We start from the raw sequence: 14,307 nt of genomic DNA, 5'->3' as shown, positions 1-14,307 counted from the left end.
ACATTCTGGAACTGGTGGAGTGTGGAGCAAGAATGGCTTTTTTTTTTTTTTTTGAGGAAAGCCCCTCAGAATAAAGTTGTTTCTGCCTCTAAGCCTGCATACATGTGACTGGGAGAGATGACTGTTAGCATCCTTCACCAGAGCCAATCTGCAGTGCTCTACTAGTTGTAACGGAGCAACAGTAGTTTGCAGCTAAGGATTCGTCCCTTAGTTTTTAAATCCCATACAAAATGATTCAGTGCTTTCAGACTTTTCAGAACTCAGGAAGACAACACCTACTTATGTGCAAAGCAGGACTTTTAGTCTTCAGAGACAAGTCACAGGTAAGACACCTTCCAAGAATTTTCATTTACAATGCTATCTTGGAAACCCTGTTCCAAGACTGGAGGAAAAATGCACTTCCTTTGTCATACATCTTCACAGACCAGAATCCTCCATGGTGCAGCAACATTAACAGTCTTTTCATGCAACACACAGCACAAATAGGTTCACTAATTCCAAATCATATATGATAATGACATATCACAAAATACTGTTACTCCTGCCAGAAGACTGGTAGGAATCCAATAGCTTTCTTTTGCTACTTTCACTCTGCCATGGCAAGATCTTCCTACTCCTCTCCCATATTCACATTGACAGTAGAATCCCTACCAGCTTCAAAGAGAACAGTACAGCATTAATGCCCATTAATTTTCGACTGAGCTGTTTACAACAGCATTTCCAAAAAACCAGAATGAACCTACCACGAGAATGTGACTGCAGCTCCAAAATTTCTCTTCCTTTCTGTGTAATTTCTCTCTGCTGATCTCAAGGCAGAAAAACAAACCCACCAAAAATCCACACCTGCTTTATCAGCCAGCTTCTTTTCAATGCATTGCAGTAGACAGATGACCAGTTTCAAGTAACTGTAAATCAAACTTAGACTTAACAGCAGGCAAACAAATATTCCCCAACTTCTCCTAAGCACACAACCAATGGACATACTATCAGTCCTGCAATTGCAAGACAATCAATTTTAGTCACTTTTCTTAGAGAACACATTTAAATCTTTCTGTAAACTTTCAGTAAATTGTATGTGAGAAAAAAACCAAGATGGACAGTAATATGGCATTAGCCATCCTGCAAAATTTTCAATTTTATTTAAAAAAAAAGCTAAGCATGGGCTTTACATACATAGGCTCATAAAAACTACAAAAGGCAACAAAAAGTTACATGGATAAAACCACGCTCTTGGGCCTGATACAGTATTCACAACTAACAGCATAAATTCAGGGGCAACTCCCTTGAAGTTAACAGAGTAAGTATAAAACTTACTGCCAAGAGAGGAGAACTAGGCCTATCCTCCTTCGACTGAAGAATGATCTTCACAAACAATGGACCTTCCAAGCATTAGAGATCCTGGGAACACTGTGCTACATTATTCTGCTTTCTGTTTTGCCTAAAAACTTTAGGCAACACCTAGCTGAAAAAAGACAGTTACTAACACTTCTGTGCTGAGAATCCTGCCCTGCTTTCTCCAGGGACACCAGGTGCAGGTTTTGGAGTAACCGCCCCTACCCACCACTGAGTCAAAGGGTTTCCCTCTCCACCACTAGCCCCATCACTAACCTACTCGTCCTCTTCACCCAGCTCCCGCCCAAGAGTTCTTCTCAGCCAGGAGACCCTACAAGCAGGAAAGGCAGACCAGCCCTGCTTCCACAAGAAAGGCATCAAAGGGAAGGCTGGGCTAGAGCTGCTGGAGCACTGAGGCCCGCCCAGGGGCCACCATGCCTGCCCAAGCCACAGGGACCACGAGGGGCACAGGCCACTGACACAGAGGGGGAGGCCCTCACCTCCACCACTCAGCCCTACAGCTATAAGCCTGCTGCTGCTCAGCTGGGTGGGCCAGAGGAGCACGCCCATCAGGACAATGTTTGCTGCTTCATGAGCTGACCCTTATCCTCTCTGACAAAGCGCTGCAGGCCACAGGGTGACATCTCACAAAATGGCCTGTGCTGCATGAACACCTCCCCAGTACTGTATTCTCACAGGGTGGCTCCACACGCACCACCTGCTTGCAGAGCAGCAGCACGTGTTTTACATCGGCTTTTCACAAGGGCTGCTGTGACTGGGTCAAGCAGCGCAGTGCCCGGATGAGGCAAGGACTTGTGCTTCCACACCATACAAACCATCTTGCCAACCATACTGCCAGCTAGGAGAGCAGGTGATTTTCAGGGCAGGAGGTCCAGTGTGGAAGCAGCCATGGGTTGAGACTCACCATGATGCCTGGTAGGTCCTTCATCACCTTTCATTTCTGCAGCAGAATTGTGGAACAGGAAGGCAGAAGAAAGACTGCATGTGTTAGTCTTGGTCCACCTACAAGAGGCCCTCTAAGTCAAAAACAGGCTGGGTTACAGAACATCTCCCCTGCCAGGTAAATATCACACGGGGCCCAGACCAAGAGCAGGATCAGACCACATAAGCACTTCAGACTTTACAGCCAAGAACGCAAAGCAGTAGCAGCTGCCCCTCCACAAACAAACTGTGTTTCATCTCACAGCAGACAAGAGACAAAGAAAATTCCACATCACTGCCAGTCCTTTCTCCTCGTCCTGCTCAAACTGCAAATACTCATGACTCCTGAACAAGTATTGTAGGCTGAACCAGTGTGCCTTAGGATTGGGTAACTGCAGGTGGTAGAATATCAGATAAAAATCAATGATAAGTAGTCCTACTCCAGGTCATAAGCACCATAAATGCTCTAAAGTGGATGTGACATCTGTTCCAGCTCACAGTAATATGCTCCGGAAGAAGATATGTGATAACTCTATTGCATTAAGTGTCTTGCTGTAGCATTTTCTGTGTCAGGAATAATTTCTTTTCAGTGTTCTAAACTAAGATGCGTATTGGAAATTAGAGCCTTGTATCCATCCAATTCCTACGACATCACCTCTGTGTTTTGTTACACAATGATTCAATTTAACACAGGGTGCCAAATACTTAGTTACACTTCTGTCCCCCCTCCCAATACACCCTACCAATTGAATGATAAGTGACTTGAACAAAATTTGTTTAACTGGAAACACTTGACTCTGCTTAGCATTCCCTCCAAGCAACTCTGAAGTACAGAATTTTAGAGGATTTTTGTAAGACATCACGATAAATCTCCAATTACAGATTAGAGGTATGCAAACCTCTTATTTTCGAGATCTGTATGGTATGCCAAGTATTTTGAGCCACAGGCAAGTCCTGCACAACCATGGAGTCTCAAGTACACATGACCACAGAACCAGTTTTCTGTACGTTGCTCCACTTTGTGCTTGGAGTCACTATGTCTGGAAGGTAAAACCACAATTTTGTTGTTGAACTCCTTTCAGCTCCTGATCCAGAGCCCCTCAGTGTTGCTACAGGGCTAAGAAGCTGTGACTGCAGTTTGGTAAGGTGTGTCTTTAAGAACAGGACTGAGGCCATAGCTACTTCATACAGTATCAATTCCCTCCTGCTGATAAGAGATGAATTATATTAATTATCACTACAACGTGACAGCTACATTATTCTAGTAAATAACAAAAGCTATACTGACAGCACCTTTTTGCCTTTTCTTTTTTAAAGCACTAGCCCCCTTGTGAACAATTCAGTCACCATACTATTCATTCAGTGCCTTAGTAACTACTATGTTCCATCTATCTTTAGAAACAATCCAAAAATGTCCCTGAGCCTTAAGTAAAAGGGCTGGTTATCTTAGATATACTTGAGAATAACAGGAGTCAACTTTTCTGGTCCTGTCAGCCACACACCAAAACCCTCATACAGCTGATCACACACTACATGTTTCAGCAAGCTAGGGAGGACAACACCGGAGCAGAGTTTCAGCCAGAGACCATGACCAACACCTCCCAGTGTGGCCTCAGAGCTGAAATGAGGGACACCAAGTTGGCTGGGAGTGCAACAGGGTGATAGAGCAGTCCAACTCACCCACAAGAGCCCCCACAACATATCTTATCCAACCGTGTCAGGAACACAGGCTGATAGCAGACCCCTGGCCAGCACAGCCTCATAACCACTCATGTGACATAGCCCTGACACAAGAAAATCTGAACTTCTAAAAAAAAAGGAAACAAAAAACACCAAACCCGCAGTTGGGCCACCTGTACTCTGAATAGCAGAAATTACACAGTCCTGGGTTTGCACCTTGTTCAGCACAAAAGTTTCTCAAGCCACCACAAGTTTTTCAAAAAAAGCTTGAAATCCTGACACTTGACAGGCTCAATTTCTCAACACAGCTGCTAGGTTTTTTTAATGCTAGCTGCCCTTTTAAAGCCTTCGACAGAGGATACCTACATTATAACTACTGCACAACTGAGTCTTGACCTACCAGGGATACCTTACCCTGAAAGCCCATTTCCAGCAGCACTGCCTGGTGAGATGCAAAAAACAAACAAAAAAATCCCAACATTTACAAGTCTACCCAACATGAACAGACCAAATCCTACAAAAATCCCCTGAGGAAAAAAAAAAAAAAAAAAGTCAGCCTCAAAACTCATTCGGTAAGTGCATTCCTAGCAAGATATAGGAACCTTGTTCCACCATCATTTTCAGAAGAGCCAATACTGCCAATAGTCTTGATAATTAAAAATATAAACCAAGAAATAATTAACACCAAGAACGGATTAAATGCAAAGCCTCTCAATGAAATTAAATGCATCCTAGGATTATGTATGGTAAGACACAGGGGACTGGTTCCACATAAACAGAATCACGGCATAATTTTCTTAAGTGGCTGTGTGGTTAACAGAGAACTCCATAAGTTTTCCTGCTCAACTAATTAAATATTCAGGTCCCAAGTAAGCTATTAACAATAAAATGGTTTTAGAGCTAAATAGATCTAAAACTAATGAAACTTAACATAGATCTGGGCTGAGGAAAGGTAAGAGCTTAGTTCCACAGCTGTAGTGACGTGTTTTTATCCCAGAAACACAGAATTACTCAGCACAGACATGGCTGAATTGAAGACAGAGTTGCTACAGAGCAGTAGTACCTGCCCTTCTAAGCACTGCCCCATCAGCCTTATAGCCTGCACCTGAGCAAACGTTCACTTCTGCAAAAACAATTAACTCCAGCCACTCCACAAGTCCCTGTGCTATTCCCCACAAGCCACGTTCTTAGAAAGGGCACTCCCACAAGCACTGTCCTCTTTATCCCCAGGGCCTTCTGCCCACACAGAAATATCAGGTGGCTATCACGTTTTGCCCAGTCCTCACTGATATGGCTATGCCGGCAAAGGCACACTTAAAAAGGCTTAAGAGTTACACTTTAGGAAATAAGCCAATAAAACAAACTAGAGCTGAGCAGCCTGGAAGGATGTGAAGACAAAGGAAACAAGCTACCAGAAGAAAGTAACACCTGCTTTTCTACATCTATCAAATCAGATCTGTGTGATTTAAAATAAACTTTTACCATAATATTTATAAGGAAACACTTAAGAACTGGCAAGACATACATCGTATCCCATCTTTCAGTCCCCAGGAACCCCTATTCCAGTCAGAAAAGGGATGAAGATGCCCAGACCGAGAGCTTGTCATTGAGCCTGGCTAAGCTACCGTTTACTGCGTGCACTGCCCACAGGCCCGGAGCTGGGTTTAGCACCGCACTGCAAACACGCACGAAGCTTCTCCTTCCAAGTCTGTATGACCTAGTTACACCGAAGGGAACGGAGCGGGGAGGGAGGCCGGCGGGACCGCGCAGCTGTAAGCATGCGACGAGGGTCCCCAGGCAGGCAGGGTGGCAGGCGGGGAGAAGAGAAGGTGTGTGCCCCGAGGCAGGCCGGGGGGAGCGTCCCCAGGCAGGCCGGGGCTGGGGGGGGTGCGGTGCGTCCCCCGGCAGGCAGCGGCCCCGAGCCCCCGCGCAGAGGCCTGGCGCTGAGCGCAGCCCGGGGTGCCCGGGCCCTGGAGCACGTCCCCTGGGAACTGCCCGCGGGGAGACGAGCCCGACCCGGCCTCCCCTTGGCCGCGGCCACCGCGGCAGGAGGACGAGAAGGAGGCGGCGGCAGCCCGGCCCGGGGAGGGGGCGAGGCAGAGCGCCGGCCGCAGCCCGGCTCCTCACCTGTGTGCCGGCGGGGCGGAGGGCGATGCGTCCCGGCCCGGCGCCGCACCAGCAGCCGCCGGGGCTCAGCCCGCGCCCGGCCCGGCCTGCTCCGCGGCCCTCGCCCGTGCCGGCCCGCCCGCTCCCCCGGCGCGTTTTCGGGGGTTTCTAAACGGCCGCCGTCCCCCGGGCCCCCTCCGCCAGGTCCCCGCCCCGCAGGGCCGCGACCCCCGCGTCTCGCCCGCCCCTCACCTCACCTCCCGGCGCCGGCCAGCAACGGGCAGCGCCGGCGGGAGCCGCCCCCGGCCAGCCGGGCCGAGGCACGGGGAGGGGCCGCGGCTTTGTGCCCGCCGCTCGGCTCGGCTCGGCTCGGGCCGCCCCTCTCCGCCCCTCACCCCGGCGTCGGCTCCCCCCTGGGGCCGGGCGCCTGCGCCATGCGCCTGTCCGCCGCCCCGCTCCCCTCCCCTCGGCTGCCGGCCCGCCCTGCGCCGCCGCCGGGCTCGGGGCGTTCCGCACGGCCGGGCTGCCGGCGCGGCGCTGCGCGGTCCTCACCCGGGCCGGCGCTGCGGCGGGCAGAGGGGCGTTTCCCCGCGCCGCTCGTCCCTCCGGCCGGGAGGAGCCGGTAACGGGCACCAGGGACGCGCCGAGGACCGAGAGCCCGGGCGGGCTCCCGAGGTGCTCCCGGAGCCCGGGCACGGTCGTGCCTCGGCCGCTCCTCCGGCCGGGCTTGGAGCGGGGCCGGGCGCTGCGCGGGCAGCGAGCGGGGCTGCGGCCGTGCCCGGCGGCCCTCGCGGGGAAGGGCTGCTCTGCCCGCACACCTGTCGGCTTTGCCGGCGGCAGCATTCGGCCGCTGTGCTCTCTTCACTGGCTTCAGGGAATGAACTGCCGGAAACAAACGGCAGCATCGATGCCGTTAGGATGTGCACACTCTACAGGTCATTCCAGGATTCTAACGCTCAAGTGTTTCACAAATTTATTATCAGGGCAAGTTATTGAAATAACAACAACAACAAAAAAAAAAAAAAAAAAAAAAAAAACGAGAGCGAGATTTTCTTCCAGTCTGGCAGCTGCTTTCTCCGTAAATAGAGTACCCATTAAAAATGCTAGCAACCGCCCTGAGGACAGTGGCTGACGCGTCAAGTGTGATTAGGAGCATTTTCACGCAAGGACATGGTGGAAAAATCTTCTTAAAAGAAGAAGGTATAGCTATGCCAAAATTCAGACCATTAAAATGAAAGGTGGATGCCTACCTAGCTTTGTGGAAGTAGGACAAAACAATGCCGTCTTATTTACAAGGCGGTGACATTTACATTAATCCATGGCTTCTGTGAAAGTGGCCGTTAATCTCCAGGCATGAGACCTGGTCAGCTCATGGATGCAACCCCTTAATGCCTCTGAGCACCTTCTGTTGCTGCAGCTTTCATGTAATCTATAGCTGTCTTTCGACAGAGAGGTGTGAAACTTTGTGGTTTGAGCTGGAGGCAGCAGAAGTAACCCTGCTTGCTAGTTGTGAAAGCAGTGGTGAGCTCTGCAAGCTGTCTCAAGAACCACTGAAACCTTTCTGCTCCACCTGGCACGCATACCACACACAACTTCAACATTAAAAAGCATTTATCCCAAGGAATACAGTGACTGACTTTTCAGTCCTGCTGCCTCTGGAAGCTGCTGGCATTTATTCAGGTAGTCCAGTTTTGCAGTGCCTGGCTTGGCATGGCTGTCAGAGCCCTTGGCTACCCTTACAGAGAGAGGGGAGACACCACTGGCCCCCAGAAGCATTTGGGAGCAGTTCAGTAAGGTGCCTGCCAGCCAAACAGGAAAACAAGAGCAAACAAGAGGCAGGTTAGGACATGGCTAGCCCTGTCAAACTGGAGCAAAACTGAGGACTGGAGGAAATTTATGGAAAAGACTTTGCCACATATGGCCTTTCAAGGACCTGAGATACTGTGTGAAGTTTCATGGCTCATGTTTCTTATTTATCCCTGATTGAGACACCCCCCCAGCCTCCCCACCCCCACCCCCCAATCCAGCTGTGAGGAAGGGCTTGGCATGATTTTCTGTACATACAGCAAGCCTGCAGAAAAGCAGATTTTTCCAAGCCCTGAATGGCCAGGCTATATTTGTCATCGTATGGGTGTGGGGCAGAGAACAGTATGTATACAGAAGGCTTTAAGCATTGGTGGGATGACCTAGAGGACTTGAATAGTCCAGACAAGATATGGCACTTAGCCTTCCCCAAGCCACTGCATAGCTGTATTATACACCCCAGTGTATGAGGGAGACATTCCCATGTAATTTGGTTTTGACTGGGCCTTAGCAGTATGTGCTTTAGGTCTAAAAATCAAAACACCTGTTTCTTATTTCCACTGCAAGAGGAAAACAGCGTTACCTTGATCTCCAGTGTCTTGAGTAGATACTGAGGGGACTGGAAACAGACTTGCTTATCTGTTGTCACACCTTAGCAACTGCAACTAGGAGCAGCAACTATTAATTCCTTCAGCTAGCTTCGCTCATGGTAGTCAAGATTTTCCTCTTCCACTGGCTCCTAACCAAGAAGCCTGCCACATCACCGTGAGCTCTGCAGGAGGGAGAAGAGAAATGGCAGCGCTTTTTTAAAGGAAAGGCAGATGAGTCACTGAGATCTATCTCCTGTGTGCTGAATACACTGATGCTGCAGCACAGGAAGACCTGTGCAGTCTCCCAGCCATAGGTGCATCCACCTCAGTCCTCCAGAGCCTGGTCATGTTCACTGATGACTTCAGAGTGAACTTTTCTCACCTTAAAACATGATGTGTGTTTCAGTTTATAGCACATGACAGCAATTACTTCAGTACATTCAAAATCTTATCCCTTGGCAGTATTGTGCGTATTACACTTCGGGCTGTAAGTCAGATTTCTTCTTCTGATTTGCCAAACAATGTTGGTGCTCAGCTGTGCTTTGTAATCAAGGAGGAGGGAGATGAGATTCAAACTGCATGAAGGAGGCACAGCAAAACTGCTTAAGACCAAAACAGACATAGCTGTTTTGTTTAGTTTTCCTAAACAGTGAGCAGAGGGAACATACGTACTCACACACATGGAAAGAAAAAAAAAACCAAACAAACCACCAAACAAACACACAAACCAACAAGTGAACAAAACCTGTAGAACTGAGCCAACTAGTTTTTTCTGCAAGCTGTAGCAAGGCCGGTATTGGGAACCTGAGTTGTTCTGGGCTTGGGCATGACCTGCTGTGTATGGTGAGGCAGAATCTCTCCTTGTTCCACCTCTTCATTTTTCACATCCAGAGGACATTCCATCTTCATAAAAATTTTGGTGTCACAGAAGTACTTTCTAGTTCAGGTTTCACCAGTGCCAAGGTAGACAGCTGTCCTGACCCTGTATGCCATCTACTCAAAAACTTCATGCAGTCAAAAACCACAAGAAAGACACAATGAACCTCAAAAAGCTGTGTGGAAGGAGAGTGCCAAGAGAAGTCCCAGGCAGCTGGGAGCTCCAGCTTCCAGGCCTGGGCAATTCACGCTTACCCCTTCCCACCTCTGTGGATTCCCCAAAAGCAGCCTTTCCAATATAGCCTTGCTAGTGCTCTGCAGGCTGGCTATCTATGAGTATCGCTTGCTCTACTGCTAACCCATGCCTTCCTGGTTCATGTAGCAGAGTCATCTTGCCTCCTCTCCCCCTGAAAAAATTATTTCCTATTTGAGAGCAACCTCCTGGCCAAGTTACGCTGCTCAGTGTGAATGAGGCAAACATCCAGTATCACTGTAGGCAAGGGTGTTCCCTGCTTCTGTACAGGGCAATGATTCTGGTTCTTTCTGATAGCCTAGGCTGAGCAATCCTGCCAATATGAGAATAAAATAGAGGTGATCATTAATTTGCTGGGACCTGAAATTGGTGAGACAAGATGCTGACACTCTGCAAATGAGAAAGTGGTTAATCTTGTTGCTGTATGGCACTATTTAAATTGTCACACAGACAGAGCCACCGTTACAACAGGCAAAGGGATGTGACTTAATCCCTAAGGGTGGATTTTGAGAAGGCTGAACCCATTCTGGCTGATGGCTCCTTCTTGCCATTTCCACCAACACAGACACCAACGTCAGGCAAAGAAATAGCTTCAGAACTGGGACTACGTCTTACTTGTCAGTTCTCCCTTCTGAAGCAATACAGTAAATTCCTCAGTACCACACTTCACATTGTCATTACTGTATTTTGATAAAGTTCTTACTGTGTAAAAAATTGCCTTGGTACTCAGATGAGCCTAGCATATTCACTCATGTCATGTTTGATTGCTACCTGCTTGTTCTCAGTGAAAAGCTTGACAATGATACTGGAGAACATTTCTTGAAAGAGATGATGTCTTGTGGATTAACCTGGTTTTCAAGAGATTTCAGTTCCCTCCCCAGCTCTGCCTCCATGATGCCAAACAAGTAACTCTTTACTGCTCAACCCATTAACTGCAGGGCATTAGCATGCATTTATTAAAGTATACGGTGTGCTTGTATTTATTGAACTAAAGGCTACACAAAAAGGATAAAAATCAGGCTGGACAAATGTTATGGAAAAAGCCCCAGGTCACTTTTGCTTCTTCATATGGCTTCTCCAATATGGGAGGAGAAAATGTGCATCTTCTATTTTCTCTACACATCACAGAGCCACTCCTTTTGCTGCTTCTTTTTTTTTTTCCTTCTTTAAGGTTGATAGCAAAGGACTGGAATCAAGTTGTTTATGATAGTCATTACATCCATGGGAAGAAAACACTCTTATTATTTCATGGTGCTGTGCTCTTAAGTTCAACTCTCTCAGCCTTGTCCCATAAAGGGAGATCTGGCCAACAGCTTTTCAACACTCCCCCACATCAAGATGGATTTCCATCGTGGGGTTCTGATGAGAGATACAACAGCAGCTAGTCTTTGTGCATCTTCCTGACAACCAGGAAATGAATAAGTGGAAATGCTGCATAACTGCATTTCCAGCTCAGTAGCACTTAGTTTTTACCTTCCATCTCTTGAAGTATTTTTTTTTTAAAACTGTGTTCAGATAAAATGTATATCCATAGAGGGATGTGGGAGCATTTTGATATCCCAGCTCTCAGAGCATGTGGACCAGAACCCCAAGTTTCTAAGAAAGTCCCTGCAGAGTGCAGGCCAAGAGCAACCCAGGGGCAGCATGCACATCCTTCCCCCTGAGCAGCATGTAAGGAACATGCAAGGGCCATGGCGTCTGATCCCGTCTCCTAACCAGCAACCTCATTAGATCAGGGAGCAAGAAGGGAAGGCGTAATAACGAGCCTCCAGCTGCCAATGAAAGCTCATTCCAGCTGCACATGTGCCAAAAGCTATTGCTTTCTCTTCAGCCTGAGCCAAGTGACATGAGAATAGTGATGAGATCTCTGTCCAGGGAGACAATGACTGCCAGACACTAGCTGCGAGTAATCCTCAGGAACTTGGGAAGAACCAGAGCCATATTCTTATCCCATGGCTGAATGCATGTCTTTTTTATGTGATACCATGTGAAGAGGAGGGAAGGGGTGGTAGGACCTGTATTTGGGTAATCACTTTGTCACTCCACCTGAATTCTGAATCAGTGATGCTGTCTCAGACCCACCGCTGAATCACAGTGACTTGAGCTGATTCGAGTTTGAACAACAGTTTTAAAGTGCCTGGAAGTATCAGATACCGAGTAAACTAGTCTCTGCCTTCATTATGGTGTTTGTGGTATTGGCAAATGGGAACACGCTCACATAATCTTCCAAAAAACACAGGCTGGCATTTCCAGTCTTTCTCTTGCAACCGTCTTAACTTGCAGGAAAGTAATGATTGTGAGTCATCCTTTCATCTTTACAACACTACTGAAGAAGAGAAGAGGGGGAAAAAAAAGACTGTTTATAGCCTGGCCATAAAATTGTTTGCTAAATAAAGTCAACTGTGCTTCAAATCTCCAGTTACAATGAGAAGTGACATACACTGTACCAGTTTATGAGAAAGCAGATCACTAGGGAGAACTGTGATCAACTAATTATTTGTCACTTCAGCATGATGTTTTAACAGTGCACTGTTTAACTACACTCAACAAAATGCAATTACTAATGTAATTTCTGCTTCTTAATTAATACTGTTAATGTCTGCTGTTGCTTCCCAAGACTTCCACCGCTTCACTGTGACTGTGTGTTTGTGCATTTTTGTGCCCATAGGCAATGCCATTCCCAGGCAGCAGCAGGCGTTTGCTTTATTATCTCTTGGCAGCCAAACCAGACCACTACAAACCTGGAGGAGATCAGGCCCTCCCTTTGCTGGGATAGCAACAAGACTGCTGTTATTCAAGGGGAAGGAAAAAAATGCCTGTAGCTACGTTAAAAGCTCGTCTTTATTAGTGGAAGTCTTAACATTTCCCTACATGTTTTCACGTTATAGTAAAGTATTTTGCCTTCAGTTTGGATGTGCTTGTAAAAACAGCTAAGTCATACAAGGCCAATAACCTGAGAAGGATCAGCTCCAAGCATAACTCCTACAAAAGTGAGCAGAAGCTGGCTGGTCCAGAGGCTGGTGTGCAGCCTTGGAGTTGAAGGATCCTCTCAGATTGATTTGAGAGTTAAATCCCTTGCTCTTCTCCGGCGAGGATAAAATTTGTGTACGTAGAATAAGAAAACCTGTTACAGAGATAAACAATATTGATCTAAAGTGTCACTAAATATTGTTACCATTTGTTAGAAAGGCCAAGCATTACGAAGTCAAATGGTAGGAAACAAGAAGACAAAACAGTACCTAAAATATAACACATATGAGTCCAGGTTCCTAAGTAGTTATTGCCACAGATCTCCACTGATCCCAGCAGATTGCTACCTACTTATATTTGGTGATTAATCTTCAGTCTGGGGAGAGCTGCGACAGCCAGGACTGAGGACAGAGCTGCAACTGGGCCAGGTTCTTGAGACATATTCAGTTAATGCAGACCCATGTTCTACAGGCAGCTTGGTTTGAACAGGAGGATCCCAGTAACAGAATAAGTAGCTTTTTGAATAAGGATGCCAAGATCTGGCTTGTTAGGTTTAATATTTTAATCTGCTAAGTGTATCGCTGCTCTAATCACAGCCATGGTGGAGTCTTTAAGTAGTTGAAGATTAAAGAGACCATTGATAATCCCTGCTGTGCTGCACAGATGAAAGTTATCAAGTGGATTTATGGAGGAAATAAGGTATATACAGAAACTAATTATTTTCTGGTTGAGACAAAACTATCCATTAGTATCTGACACAGAGCGTACTCTGGACAACTGGAAGCAGATATTGAAAAGGAGCAAATCCCAACAGGCCTTATGCATATGAATACGCAATCCAGCAAGCTCTGTCACTAAGGATGGATAGCATTCCTGTCGGTATTTGTAAGTCTAGATGCCCTAGATGGCATTGCTCTGCAACATTAGAAAATACACTTCTAAAATGCAAGCTCTCACTGCAGTCAGCACAAAAGAATTTTAGGCAGGACAAGTGTTGATTTAAGTTCACATACACGAAGATAATAGCAGAGTTCTCTTTTTAATGTTACTTGAGACATTTCCACTGCAGCTAATACATTAATTATGCCACTTTTTTCCTCCCTCCCCCGTTCATTCTTTAAAGGTTCCCTTGTAAAATCTTCTTGTGTGAGCAGTTGCACCAAGCAACTGCTCTGGTTTGAAGTGGTTTCATTGCACCTGCTCTCTCCAGGCTGTGGCGTTTAATTGTTTTTGTTTATTCTCTGCTACTCTTCTCTAGTGATTTGCTTGGCACTGTGAAGCAGGCTCACACCAATTACAGAGTGCCATTTGTTCCCAACAGTCAGAGGTTGAAGATGAGCCTCCTTTTCTCTGAATGCTTAGCTGCAGCCCACTTAAAGCAGCTGGAGGGGAAGTGGGCAGATGCTCAGCTATGCTAAGAGGGCTGATTACCATTGCACAAGGCAGGAAAGATGCACACAAAAACAACATACCTGCAGTTTGTCCCAAGACCTGTGTCTGCATACCTCCCTTTCAGAGGCACAGCCGTATGTTGCCTGTGCTTCAGGAGCTTTTCAGAAAGCACCGTGTGCCGGGAGTACCTGTGTGCATCCCTCTCCCAGCACCAAGGATTACGAGTTGCAGTTCAAGGAGCTGTACAGCCCACCAACAACCTGAAGGCTGCCTAACAAAGGATTTTGGCATGGAAAGCCCTAGCCTTAAGCACTTGTTCTCCAGGGTGTGGTTAACATGTCTAGGCACCCCATGCGAAGATGG

The 14,307-nt window shown here is 47.2% G+C and overlaps 1 protein-coding gene across 7 annotated transcripts in view; it reads right to left on the bottom strand.

Annotated features, from left to right (window-relative positions):
* LOC141956371 (sodium/potassium/calcium exchanger 3-like) overlaps positions 1-14,307 on the bottom strand; it is a 285,876-nt gene that overhangs the window by 80,314 nt on the left and 191,255 nt on the right. Inside the window, exon 1 of one of the 7 annotated variants that reach the window (XM_074897140.1) lies at positions 6,313-6,444. The exons of 2 other annotated variants lie outside the window; for them this stretch is intronic. The gene's annotated coding sequence lies outside the window, so the exon portion shown is untranslated. Of the gene's footprint in view, positions 1-743; positions 821-6,081; positions 6,170-6,312; positions 6,445-14,307 lie in introns of those variants that run through there. 4 more of the 7 variants (XM_074897322.1, XM_074897231.1, XM_074897413.1 and 1 more) reach the window with 4 other exon arrangements.

Source organism: Athene noctua, chromosome 1 (genome assembly GCF_965140245.1).
Source record: "Athene noctua chromosome 1, bAthNoc1.hap1.1, whole genome shotgun sequence".
Classification (NCBI taxonomy): domain Eukaryota; kingdom Metazoa; phylum Chordata; class Aves; order Strigiformes; family Strigidae; genus Athene; species Athene noctua.
This window is presented reverse-complemented; position numbering and strand designations above follow the sequence as displayed.